This window comes from Manis javanica, chromosome 5, assembly GCF_040802235.1.
Source record: "Manis javanica isolate MJ-LG chromosome 5, MJ_LKY, whole genome shotgun sequence".
Taxonomy (NCBI): domain Eukaryota; kingdom Metazoa; phylum Chordata; class Mammalia; order Pholidota; family Manidae; genus Manis; species Manis javanica.
The window spans coordinates 173,828,143-173,842,460 of NC_133160.1; the positions used below are offsets into that span (position 1 = coordinate 173,828,143).

Here is a 14,318-nt window from a genome sequence, read left to right on the forward strand (position 1 = left end):
ATGTAAAATATACTATATTCTTGACAATAAAGGAAGCTACAGAAAATGTTTTTCAAATTGTCATGAATCTCCAATTTTCCAGTCTATTTCCTGACAGAATTCTGCATGTGAGTGGCCCCATGCACTTGAACACCACATCGCTCAAGGGTCGACTGTGCAGTGAGCGAGATGAACTGTGTAGCTCTGCACGCTCACATCCTCTCAGGGCCCTTCCGCCTCCCAGTCCCCACCTCGGACACAGAGACAAGGACTATAGGAGGGTTGGCAGTGCCACATCCCACCTCTGCTGCTACCTACCCCGGTGAAGCCATAGGTTCCCTGTGCACACAGAACCCTGAGGTTCCCAAAATATTGCTCACCACAGACACTCCTTTGAGGATTGTAACACTGCTGCTTGGTGGGCAAGCACCACCCCTATAGCTCCCTCTCCTCAGCTGGGGCACAGGACAGGTGAGTGGTAGCCTCTGGGCCTGGCTGACCCTGCCTCAGGTGAGTCCGGGCACTCTCCCTCCCCTCCCCAGCTCTCCCCGTCCCCACAAGGCTCATGGTACCCCCTGACCCCCAAGTTGGGTAAGGACTAAATGAATCAAAGTAAATAGGAATGACGGACAAATGTGCACCACCGGCTGTGTCAGCTCCTGGCACATCTGGGAAGCTCTCCGCGGCTCCCAGCAGTGCAGTGGGTCGGTGAGCCCGCCCGTGTCGAGGAGAGACGCCCAGGCTTCTCAGAGGCCCACAGAGGGGCTTCTTCAGGCCTGACGGCTGAGCCTCCAACTCCCTGAGTTACTGAGGGAGGAGAGGGTCGCCCTCCCCTGGGTGTCACTCTCCATGGAAAGCACCCCTGAGCCAACCCCTCAACAGCCCACACTCTGCCCCAGTCTCACGGAGCAGACAGGTGTGGCGACTCCCAAATGCAGACACACCCTCTTGCAAGGAAAATGGTTGACTGACCAGATGCAGATCCCAGAACAGTCACAAGCAGGATGGCAGGACCCTTTCAGATGCTAAAGCCCACCCCCTCATTATTCAGAGGGGAAACTGAGGCCCAGGGAGAGAGAGCGGGAAGGGCCCAAGGTCAGGTGGGGTGGGAGGTGGGCACAGGACGCAGAACAGAGGCCTCCTGCCCCACCGAACAGTCTTTGCGTCTCTTCTTGGGAGATGTGGGATCTAGTCTCCCAAACGTGCATTTTGCCCCTGGCCCTTCCCCAGTCTCCAAATGTGAGCCCCACAAATACTTGTCAACGGGATGACTAAGTCCTGATCATACCTGCACCTGCATCTGTACCTGAGGCCATCCCAGGTGCCCCGCGCTGTGCTTTCACCCCCTTACTGCAGTTGAACCCCACAACCTGCCAAGCTGGCATAGCCAACATCCATTTTGCAGGTGAAGAAAGAGGCCCTGGGAGGTGCAGCCGCCTGGTGCAGTGGACAGCTTGCCCACCACCATCCAGAAGCTCCTACCCACCCCCGTCCTTCCTCCTATTCTCCTTGCCTCCTGGCTTCTGTTCAGAGCCAGAGGGACGAGGCATGACGAATAGTAAAGTGTGGCCGTCACGCTCCTTTCAGGACTCTGTCTGGCAGTGGGCCCATTGCTACGCAGCAGAGGCAGATGCACAGGCTGCAGGAATTCCAAGAGCCTCCCTTTGGTCCATGGGCCTTCAAGAAACCGCCGCCTCTTTCCCTTGAAGTATCACCTCCATCAGTGGGGGTGGGTGCGCTCGTTCCTAGGACGCTCGGCCTGGAATTTGAGTTACTCTTGCTGTTTCTGGAAACTGAGCAATGTAAGAAAACAACAGAGGTAGGAACAGCCCAAATAGCTGGAGGTCAGCCTTCCAGCAACCTCAGACCCACAGAAGACAGCCAGAGATGCAGACAGAAAAGTGTCAGAACAGCCAGAGTAACCACACGGCCCTCTGTGCTTTGCTGAAGAAGGGACACTCAGCTCCGCACACCAGAGCCAGCTATTTATACTTCACTCAAGTAACAAGTGCAGTTACCTGTTTCCTACTTGCAGAAGGTCAAAATCAGTGAATTCAGGAAAGTGGAACTCCGAGAAGCGGCACATTCATGAAAGAGAAAAGGCATGGCTCCAGCAAAGGAGAAAATTTTAACGCACAGAATTCCTTTGGCCTGATAGACTTGAAGGAAGCTATCAATACTTACAAATTTACCCCCAAATTTAGGCAAAGACTGGTAAAAAGATGTTCACCACAGTGTTATTTACAACCATGAAGTGGACTTAATGTAGATGTCCAACCATGAGGGAAGGTTAACTAAACAGACAGACTTATATGTAGCCATTAAAAAAACCTTTAAAGAATTTATGATAGCACAGAGGAGAGGCTTAAGTTAAAAGAGTGACACTAAACTACAAATAAAGTATAATTAAAGACTATAGACTAATCGTCATCCCTGGAATAAACAGGAAAAAACACTGAAATGAATATCTGAACACACAAGATTACCCTCTGCCCTTACATGCTTTGAAATTGTAGGTTTCCCCCACAGCAAATGTATACTCTGTGTATAATGCACATGCGCTAAGACGCTGACGGGCAGGGAACAGACCTTGAGAAGCACAGTGACCTGGGACCGTCAGATGAGGGCTCACCCCTTCCTTCTCAACAAAGCCTAGAGTTGCGTAAGGCGAGTACCGTTCCCACGGTGTGAATGGGGACGCTTGTGCCCCAAGAGGCTGGGTGGTCAACACTGGCCCAACGCTGAGGGCGCTGAAACGGAGCCAGGCGGGCCCAGTCTGTGTGGGCCCCCTCTGGGACAGTGTCCGTAGCCACCCCAGTGGCTCGCTGAAGTCATAGCGTTGCCCCATTTCACTCGGAATTTTTGAATCCAGGTGGGTCTGACCCCAAAGGTCACTCATTCCCAGAGCATCCTGAGTAATTGACCAGAAGAAGTAAGTTATAGTGAAACCAATGGATCCTCCAAATAATGGAACTCATGGCCTTAGGGGAGTGAGGGTGGAGACCCAGGGGACCCCTGTGGCCTGTGGCCCACTGATTCTTAGGAGATGTCCAGACCTGGAGGCCAGAAGGTTCTAGGTCTGAAGAAAACAGATAGCACATGGGGTGGAGATCCATGTTACAGCAGTGGAATTTTCCAAATCACCTTGTTTTTTAAATGCATTCAGACTTGCCTGCTGGTGCCACCATCAGAAAGCAATTTAGAGTTCTCAGGGGGCTGAACGGGGTGGGTGCAGAGGGTAGTGGTGGGCCAGGGGCTGCAGCTTCTTCCCACACCCAACGACCACCGTGCCTTCTACGTGAGGCTCTGTCACTAGGCCCCAGGTCTCTCCAGGCTCTCAGAACAACTGGGGGCTCTCCAGAAGCACCTTGAGCTCTCACATCTGAGCCTCTGCACCTGCTCAGCCCTCTGCCCAGAACACCCGGGACTCCCTTTTTCCACGAATTCCTAGTCCCTTCCAGGGTGTGGCTCAAAGCGTTACCCAGGTGCTGTGACCCTCACCACTCTACCCACATCCCCACCCCCAGGCTGCTACTCGGCTTCAGCAGCCCTGGGGCCCCCTTCACAGATACTCAATTGCCTGTGGGGTCTCTGTGCAGTGCCTGGGGCCCCCACAGAGGGAATACCAGCAAAGCCTTGCTGAGCCCTGCACCTTGTACGTCCGCTCCCCTCATCCTTACACCTGCCCGTGTCACGGAGACAAAACCAAGGCTCCGACAGGGGGGCCTCCCTGCCCGAGGTCCGCAGCTGCTAAGTATACAGGCAGGATTTGAACCCAGGCCTTCTGGCTCCATACCCCGACTCTGGACCCCCACACCACTTGGTATGGTGACTGACAGGACAACTGGTTCGCCTCCTGTCCTGGGGGAGAGGCCCCGCCCACACCACACCTGCACGCCCCCCCTCCCCGAGCCCCAGTTTCCTCATCTGTAGAATGGAGATGGCCATGGATCACCTTAGGAGGACTTGGGGAGATTCGATCCCTGGGGAGAGGGAGGGCTGCGAGAGGAGTGGGCCCAAGGAGGGGCAGGAAGGGGTCTGCATGGAGGAGGGGAAGGTGCAGTGCCACCCAGAGGAGGGGAGCAGGTGGGTTCCAGGGGGCGACTCAGACCCACTTTCTGGGGACACGGAGGCCACCAAGCCTGCCTCGGTTTTCCATCAAGGCTCCAGGCAGATGTCCAAGTTGACGACATAAAAGAAGCCTCCAGAAGCTTGTGGAGGGAGACCATGTAGGGTCAGGAAAGACACCCAGGCTCGGAGCCAGGAGCCAGGGCTGTGTCCCAGTTGTTCTGCTCCCCATACCCAGGTGACGAGGGCAAGGCGTATGAAGCATGTTGGATGGCAGGCCCAAGGAGGAAGGGGTGGGAAGCCTCCTTGGCCCCCACCACCTCGGCCTGGCCTCATAACCCCAGCTCAGCAAGGCTTTGGGCAGCCTGTGAGGATGTGGCCCTGACTTTACACTCCATCTGAGGCAGCAGGGACTCTTATTTGAAAATGCCAATAGTGAACCTCTCCGGCACAGACAGGGTGTGGCTAAGCACGCTCTGCCCACCACCTCTAGGAGATGTGTTGTCCTGCCTGCGCTGCGCGGAAGGCCGGGGACAACTGCAAGGCCCTGACACCCTGGTCGGGGCTCCCGGCAGTGCAGCCCCAGCAGAGCCCCCGGCTCAAGACCGGCCCGAGCCCCGCAGAGGGGCGCAGGCCGTGAGGGCGGAGTCAGAGGCCCAGATGTCCTCTGCAATGTCCTCTCCGACCCCCGGACCCTCCAGGATTGGGCACCACTGATGACCGAGAACCTCATTCTTTCCACTTCTAACATTTTTTTTTAATCTTTAGAATAATTTTAATTATGGAAAATGTCAAATATATACAAAGTAGAGTGAACAATAAAAGGAGCCCCATGTATTCATCTCAACACTCATCAATCTTCTCTTAGTTCCTCCTCATGCTTATTTAGGTTTTTCAGGATTCGTTTGAAGTGTATCTCAGATATATCAGATCACATGAAAATACTTCCGCTTGTCCTATGAACCTCTCCAGTGGTAAGTCTCTGTGGTTGTTCTTATGTTTCAATTCATATTAGAGAATTGAAACATAAGGCCAAGAAAAAAATAGAGGATGCTACATGAATCTGCATGTTACCCTTTTATAGGGCCATGCTAATCTTCTCTGTATCGTTCTAATATTAGTAGATTTGCTGCTGAAATGAGTACAGTCTCTTTTTTTTGAACCATAATCACAATACCATCAGCATACCTACTAAAATTAACAATAATTTCTCAATTATCTTTAGAAATCACATTCCAAAGGGCACTTACTGCACTTGATAGATGCCTCTTATGTCTTTTTTTTTAATCTAAAAGAGTTCTTCTTTATAAATGATGTTGGGAAAACTGGACAGCTATGTGCAAGAGAATGAATGGATCACTGCCTAACTATACATAAAAGTAAACTTGAAATGCATTGAAGACATAAATATAAGGCATGAAACCATAAAACTCTTAGAAGAAAATAGGCAAAAACTCTTGAACATAAATAAGCATGAGTAATTTCTTTCTGCACACATCTCCCCAGGCAAGGAAAAGCAAAAATAAGTAAGTGGAATTACATCAAACTAAAAAGCTTCTGTGCAGCAAAGGACACCTTCACAAAACAAAAGGGCAATGTTGTGGGAGAATCCATTTGTGAATTAAATATCTGATAAGGGGGTAGCATCCAAAATATGTAAAGAGCTCATACCCCTCAACACCAAAAAAACCAAATAACCCAATAAAAAAATGGGCAGAGGACCTGAATAGACACTTTTCCAAAGAAGACATATAGATGGCCAACAGGCACATGAAAAGATGCTCCACACTGCCAATCATCAGGGAAATGCCAATCACAACCACAGTGAGATCTCACCTCACACCAGTTAGAATGGCCACCATCCAAAAGACAAGAGATAACAAGTGCTGGCGAGGATGTGGGGAAATGGGAGCCTCCTGCACTGCTGGTGGGAATGTCAATTGGTGCAGCCACTGTGAAAAGCAGTACAGAGGTTACTCAAAAAACTAAAACCAGAACTGCCATATGACCCAGTAATTCCACTTCCAGGAATTTACCTGAAGAAAACAAAATCTCTAATTCGAAAAGACAGATGCACCCCTATGTTTATCACCGCACTGTTTACGATAACCAAGGTATGGAAGCAACCAAAGTGTCCATCAGGAGGTGAATGGATAAAGAAGATGTGGTACATATACACAATGGAATACTATTCAGCCATAAAAAGGAAAGAAATCCTGCCATTTGCAACAGCACGGATGGAGCTAGAAGGTGTTATGCAAAGTGAAATAAGCCATGTGAAGAAAGAAAAATACTGTATGATTTCACTTATATGTGGAATCTAAAGACAAACAAAACAAAATGAAAAATTGAAATAGAGTCATAGACACTGAGAAGTAACTGGTGGTGACCACAGGGGAGGGTTTGAGGTAAGTGGATGAACTAGGTGAATGGGATAAATAGGCACAAAATCTAAATTATAAATTAGAGGGATGAAAGGACAGCATGGAGTATATAGTCAATAGTTCTGTAACATCTTCTTTATTGTTAGTAACTATACTAGCTGGGATGAGGATTTAATAATGTATGTAACTGTCGAATCACTATGTTGTATACTTGAAATCAATTAATATTGTTATACTTCAATAAAATAAATAAAAAACATTGAAGGATAAAAAATAAATAAAAATAGTTCTACCTCCATTTATTTTTCCCATGCAATATATATGTGTTGGTGGCACTGGGTTATTTGTCTTGAAGAATTTTCCACATTGTGGATTTGGCTGCAACTGTGGTAATGTTTAACAAGTTCCTCTGTCCCCAGCACTTCCTGTAAACTCAGAATTTCATCTCAAGCAGTGATTCTCAGCCAAGGGCAATTTTGCCCCCGGGGGGACATTTGGCGATGTCCTCTCAAGACTGTCTGTGATATAATGAGTTATAATAAATACATATCTGGTCATTCATATAACCAAATATATATTTCCCAAGTATATTTGGTCTTCACGCACAGTTCCTGAAAACACGGCAGAGCCTTAAAGGTGAAATGGGTGTCTTGTCATGTTCATGAGAGACTTTTGGACCCCACCCAAGGGTGGGGTTGGAGGCTGAATCAGCTAATGGCCAATAATTTAGCCAATCATGACTATGCAATGAAGCCCTCACAAAAAGCTCCTGAGAACTCACTGCTCTCTGGCATCCTGCTTCTCAGTCAGAGAGAGCATCGATGCTCGGGGAGCCAGAACGCTCCCATGTGCCACCCCAAACCAGGCTCCAGACTCCACAGGGATAGATAGAAGCTCCCTTATTCAGGACCTCGCCCTGTGTCCCTCTTCATCTGGCTGTTAACTTGTACCCTTTAAAGTACCCTTTATTAAACTGGTAAACATGTTTTCCTAGAGTTCTGTGAGCTGCTCTAGCAAATTAATCGAACCCCAGGGGGAGGTCATGGGGACCTCCAGTCTGTAGCCTATAGGTCAGAAGCGCAGGAACTGCCTGGGGCTTGCGACCAGGTCTGGAGTGGGGGCTAGAGGGCAGTCCTGTAGGAGGGGGCCCTTAACGTGGGAATCTGGGGCTGTCTCCAGCAGATAGTATCAGAATCGAGTTGAGTTTTCGGACACCCTGCTGGTGTTCGAGAATTATTTGGTGTTATGTGTGGGAGACCTCCTCCCACATACTTAGGCATATTGGAATCGGGTCCGGAAACCCAAATGGAGTTATACGACTATTAACTGCTGTGTATAATACTGTTACTGCTATACATATATGTAGGTAAAAAAAGACACCATAGCATTTGGTGTCAGAGAGGGATTTACAGGGTCTTAGGAAACACTGAACAGACACCAGTAGAGAGGTCCACGTCTAGGAATCACTCCCAGGGTCCACATACATGCACTTCCTACACGTTCCAGCGGGAGTGGACACGTCATCCTACTTTTAGTGATGTCACCTTCGACTAGTGGGTTCTGGTGGTGTCAATGCATCACCAGATGGTTTGGCAGCCATTCTCAGTCATCGTCCAATCCCAACCACTAGGGCCGCAGAAGGTTGAGAACTATTTTTCTTTTTTAGCATAATGCAGTTATGGCTTTAATAGTTCCTCAAATACAGTTTACAAAGGGCTTTCCCATCCAGGACCAAATAACAAAACCCACCGCTATGCTCAGATTTAAGCTTCTAATAATTTTCTCCAGATTCAGAGACTGCAGTTGGAGGAGGGAAGTGGCTTGAACAAGCCTCTAGTCAGTACTAGCCCCAAGACTGGACGTGGCACCTGCCCAGACCCATTGACATGCATGCACTGAGCTCAGCCGATTGTAGGTAAGGTGGGAAATGCCATGCTGATCTTCTCTGAAAAGCTACAGAAGTTCTAGAAGAGTCTCTGCTATCGGCTGCTTCTAAGATCCCATCCAACCTCAGAGACCACTGCTCCCCCACACAGATGGTGCCACTGCCCACACCCTGTTCATGTGCCCTGCTGCACCCAAGACAAAACCCAACCCCTTTCAAGAGGTCTTTGAGGCCCCTCCCACCTCTCTATTCCTGTCCCTTCCCACATCCCTGCCCCCACCCCAGCTACACCCAACTGGGACACTGCCTTTGGACTCAGATAAACTAAGCAGACACTTGGTATGGCTTGACGGGTTGATTTTGGTGGCCACCAACAAGGGAATCAGCACCTGTCCGATACCCATATGTGCATTAAAAGGCATGTTACCCCTTTTAATCCTAGGAAGTAGGTTCCACTTTTCCAACTTTACAGATGAGGAAACTAAGGCTCAGAAGCTGAGGGTGAAAGTTTGCAGAAGGCCACGCAGTGGGAACCACCCCTGGGCTGATCTTACTGCCCTATGCGGCCTCCCTCCCGAAAGCCAGGAGGGGGTCAGCCCTGGGAAGGGAAGGGGCAGCCCCATTTCTGTACCAGCAGAGGCTCCCCACTCCCTGCTCTGTTCCCCAGTCCCAGAAGGTGACGTCCAGACTTTCTGTGATCTGCAGCCACGCTGGAGAGCCAGGCACTGCCCAGAAGGAAACTCCATTGTCCAGGCCAGTCTGCAGAGTCATAGGGTGGAGACGGACCCTGGCATGTCTCTTCCAGATGAAATGTGGAACTCATTCTGCAGAAGGGTTGCACCCCCGAGTGTGTAAAACCAAAGATTGTGCCTCCCTCCTCCCACAGCCCTGCCCAGAGATGCCACGTGGTCTTGGCCAGGCCACCCGGCCGGTCAGGGCAGAGCCGGGCCCTGCACCCTCTTCATCTTGCCTCACCAGCCTGCTGACCGCCTGGGGTTCCGGTGCAGGGACTGCCAGGTGGGGAGACGTGGGCAAGATAAGAATAGCTTCCTAACGAAGAGAGCTGCCTGGGCTTGAGGGGGCTTCACCCCTTTCCTTCAAACTCCTGGAAAACTCAAAACGGTCATGGCTCAGTCAAGTCGGAGAGACCCTCTGAAGCTCACAGAGGAGAGACAAAAAAGAACGTTGTGTTATTTTTCTTAGTAGAGAACTAGGGTTGAGGGAGATTTACTGATTTAGAAAAATAACATTACCAGCATCAGGTTCAGAATCTTGCTAATTGTTTAACAAACAAATGAATGAATGTTTCTAAACCCTATTTGCAACCAAGGCCTAGAGACCTTTATCCTCCTAATTAGCAGCTTAATACCACTCCAACCCCAAAAGATCCAACCTGCTGTCCCCATTTCCCCATGACTGTGATGGCTATTAGGGTCAGGACACAGCTCAGCAGGTGACAAGGTTCCATGGCTCACCAGCCTCCTCCAGGCACCAGTACCCTCCCATGTGGTGCCAACAAGCCTGGGAGAAGCGTTTGCGAGGGGCGATCTGTGTTCAGCATGAGGGAGTCACCCAGGGGCCAAGTCTCTCCACTTCCTCCCCAGCTTGGGAGGGGGCGCAGGGCGGGGGAGGTCTGGGGAGGTTGGAGAGGCAGGGAAGTGAGTTCCCCGGAAGGACCACCTGACCGTGTGGAGGAGTCTGAGCCCATCCAGCACCCCTACTAAGCCCTTACGGTGGGGGAGCTGCCAGGCAGTTTTAGGTTCACAATGTGGGGCATCAAGGTGGGGGCACGTGTGACCAGCTGCGTGAAGCGGATCTGTGAGCTCAGCCCCTGGGTGGGGTCCCTGACCTCCCCCCGCAGGCCCTGGCCTGGGATCGCCACAGGCTGGAGTGAGCCTGAAGAGCACAGGCAGCCCCAGCGTGTCTGGCAGGCGGGGGGGCCCGGCTGAGCGGCGCTGCTCTTTATCACCGGCTGGCAGCTTGCAGGTTGTGGAGGACACTGTGGTCATGTTTGACATGACCGGCAGGAATTGGGTCCTGTGCGGCCATAGCCATTGGGCCCATGACAAGGGGTGACGGTCAGGCAAGGAGGGCCTCGGTGACCCCTGGGGGCTCTGGGGTGGAGCCTGATGTTCGTGACACATGGTCTAGGGTCCTTTCAACACTGCTTGCCCTTTAGCGAAGGGAGGGAGGTGCCATGAAACCAGCCCCAGGCTGGGCCAGCGCAGGGAACTCAGCCTGGGGCCCCCAGCTGGGTGCACAGTGGGGCTCTGCGAGCCCTGGAGGGGACCTCAGCCCACAGTTCTGCAGTCAGCTCAGGCCTGTCTGGAGGTGCTTCCCTCCTCCTGAGGGCCGGAAGGTGGGGGAAGGCCTGGATTCGGGGAGCCAGCAGCAGACTCAACTCACAGGGCGGGCAGAACTCCTGAGCAAGCCCCCAGGCCTCCCACGCAAGCCTCCGTGTGCATGTCCCCAGACGCCTGGCAAGGACCCAGAGTGGGGGTGGGGGGCACGCAGTACAGACGCTCCGGCCACGGCAGCTGGGCCACAGCAGGAGCTCCTGGTGTGGGGGGCCTGGGCCAGCCTCCTCACCCACCCCAGGACACACGAGTTTGAGCAGACAGAAAGAACCAGCACAGGGAGAAAAGGAGCAGGGAGGGAGGGCAGGGTGCGCTGGGGACCTTGTCCCCCAGTCGGGTGCAGAGGCGGAAGTGCTACTGCCTGGCGAGAAGAGAGGACGAACGAACACCGAGCCCCAGCACACACAGCACCGGGGGCACCGGGGGCCAGCACGCAGATGCGGTGTGGATTCCTGGCCCTCCCATCAGGGAGCTGAGCACTGGCGTCCCATCTGCGGCCACGGACTGGGATTCACAGAAGCCAGGGGCCGCTGACGTGGCAGGCCAGAGGGTGGGGCTCTGCTGCTCCCCCAGACAGGCCTCCCCCAGCTCCGTGGCTCAACATGGTTCCCTGGACTGCGACACCAAGCGGCAGGCCTAGCGTCTGACTGAGCTGCGGCAGGCCGTGGGCCTGCCCGTCAGGAGGACAAGGGGCAGCCAGGCCCCAGCCTGACCTCACTTCAGGGCCAGGGCCCTCCTGCCAATGTAGCTCCTTGGCTTGGCAACGATGGGCACCCTTGGTTCTGCTGCGGCCCCTGGCCCTTGCCCTCTGGCCCAGCCACAACTGGGAGCAGAGTTGGCCAGAGGAGCTGATTTCCTGCCTTGAAGGGAGACAGTGATGTCACACGAGGGTGAGGGCAGGGCTGAGCCAGCCACATGACAGCCATGTGACTGTGGTCAGCGTCGAGCAGCGCAGGCTCTGAAAGGCCTGACCCGAGGCAAGGGCCTTGCAGGGCTTTGCAATGGCTGGATGGGGAAGGAAGGGAAGGAAATGAGGAAGGCAGATGTGATTTTCTTGAGAGTTGCTGGCCTGGTGTGGCAACTTCTCCTTTGCACCTCCAGCTTTGCTCTTTTCCCGGCCAATGACCACAGATGGCACAGGGGCCAGAGGCTCTGCCGGAGGACGGGCCCATGTCTCGCTGACTTGACGTCTAGTGCACGGCCGGCTGCATTATTTATCTTTCTGACCAGCCCCTCTGGGAGGTCCTGCATGACCTCCATGGACACACGAGGGTACAGGGATGTGGAACTGACTCGCCCAGGAGCGCACAGCCACAGGGTGGCAGAACCAGAATCCACAGCCCGACACCCTGTCTGGACTTCTGAAAAGGACATCTGGCCACTGGGCAGGAAACACAGAGCTCGCTCAGCTCAGAGGAAGGTGGTTTGGCAGAAGCAGCCGACCAACACTCCCCCACAGGCTTCCGAGTGGGATTTGGGCGAGAGGGAGGTTTTGGGAGTGCCACCACAGTGGCACCTCTGTGGTCATGGTGCGCGGGGGGAATCCCGGCCCAGCCCCTCCCCAGGTAGGAGACCTGAGGCAAGCGCTCAACTCCTCCCTGCGCCTCGGTTCTCTCACCTGTGAAATGGGGCAAATGTGCTGCCTCATAGGGCTGGGGGTCACCACTGCATGATGCTTAGGAGGCTTGCTGTCACTTCCACTAGCACAGAAAACACCACCACCACCACCACCCAAGTGGCAGGCAGTGACGTCATCACCAGTGAGTAAAGTGAGCCGACCGTCCCTGAAGATGCCATGTGACACCCACACCAGGGATGCAAGACAGCGGCAGGCTCTGGGGCAGAGGAGCTCTCCTGCTGGTCCACGCTGCACTCCGCCCAGCTGCTTGCAAGAGAAGCCGGGGCGGGGCCTCCTGGGCACGGCCACACACGCACGCCACGTGCCCAGAGCCTGCCGGGGGCAGCACCTGTGGTGACTGAGGCAGCAGCAGCAATTGTGAGAGCATCGGCGGGGCGCGTGAGATACTTCACTTAACGAAAGGCCTGTACACCCGTTGCTCTGATGTCACAATACTGGGGATGGCAACAGGCCAGAGCCCCACCTCCAGGGGACTCGCACACAACCACCCCGCCGAACGGCCTGGCTCAGCACCTACTGTGCTCTGGTAGGTGGGGCACTTAGGGGGCAAAAGGTGGACAAAGGAGCTGTCAGTGTGGCCTGTGGGCACACACCTAAGAAGTAGGTGGACAGGAGGGAAGGCACCTGGGTGTGCCCAAGCATGCTCGGCACCCGCCACAGGGACACCTCCTGTCGGAGACCTGCTCACCGGGGCAGGGGCAGGCCCACTGCCATCGTGCCCTCTGGTCCCACCTCAGATGCTTCCATGAAGCCGGCATCTGTGCCACCTCCCCGCCCACCCAGGAAGACTCAGAGCTCACCAATTTAGTCAGTGATTCAAGGAGGTGCACCCTGGAAGGCTGCCCACTGACCGGCCAGTCGAAGGCTAACAGGGCTTATGAGGCAGGAGGCATTGTTCTAAGCAGCTGACTTGCATTGACTTACCCAAGCCAACAAGCAGCGAGGCCTGGAGTCGCACCGAGAGAGCCCTGACGCAGCCGTCCCTTCAGATCAGGGCAGATAAGGGCTAAATAACAAACGGAGTGGCTGGCTGGTCAACTAGCTGGGAAAAAATGAGGATGAATCCTTAAGCCTTGCTCCTTGTATACTATATATATATGCTCCAAGATTAACTCCACGTAAAGTATATGGGTTCTAGAAAAATGTGGGAGCGTGTTTTTAATACACTCTTAAAATGGAAAGAACATTTTAAAACATGCCTACACATCCCAGAAACCATAAAGAAAACAAATGGATGAAAGAAAATTTAAATGTTTCAAATAGAACCCACCTCTCTGCCCTGGAGGAAAGGCAAACGCTAACCTGAAAAAAGGTACTTGTCTCAGAGAAACAAAGCTGACAGCTTACAGCTGATGGTGAGAGAGGTCGCCCAACTTCAAATGCAGGCCTTGCGGGACCCTATCCTGTGCTGTGCTGGCAGCAGCAGGCTCCACAGGTCGGAGTCCCCCTTCAGGAGCGATGGTGTGAGGGGACGCGTGTCCAGGGCATCCCCAGAAGTGCTGCTCAGAATGCTGAACAGACATGAGAGGCGTGTTCTCAGTGATGACCAACGAGGGGCCTGCTGCCTGGGCAATGGAATGACGCAGCTGGGAGACAGTATGTGGATTCATAGTCACTGACATGATGTCTGAGTAAAAACCTGTTTCTCAAGTTACAGCCGAGCAGGTATACCCTTTAATGTAAACTTCTCTCTTTACATTTCTATTCACCCATTTATATATATATTCATTATATATGCACACATATTCAGCTGTCCGGAAGAGTGTTCTGCATAAGTGTTGGCCGTTACCATACTGGGGTGAAGGAAGCACAGATGAGTTCTCCTTTGTTCTTCTTTAAAAATACATTGATTTCTTTTTTACAATGAACACTTGACCATGTCAATATACATACACATTTTTTTCAGAACAAAAAGACTAGGCTTTGCCTACTGCCTAGGGACAAAAATGCTGTATGCTTTGCAAGACTCAGGAAGCAGTCTGGGACAGGGGCGACGGGCCCACTTC

The 14,318-nt window shown here is 52.7% G+C and overlaps 1 protein-coding gene and 1 non-coding gene across 11 annotated transcripts in view; both read right to left on the minus strand.

Annotated features, from left to right (window-relative positions):
* The window catches only part of LOC108410090 (TBC1 domain family member 14), a 239,441-nt gene that overhangs the window by 108,922 nt on the left and 116,201 nt on the right, over positions 1 to 14,318 (minus strand). The gene's annotated exons all lie outside the window — the stretch shown is intronic.
* Positions 5,087 to 5,192, minus strand: LOC118967428 (U6 spliceosomal RNA). The gene has a single exon (XR_005054453.1). It is a non-coding gene; the product is annotated as a U6 spliceosomal RNA (small nuclear RNA).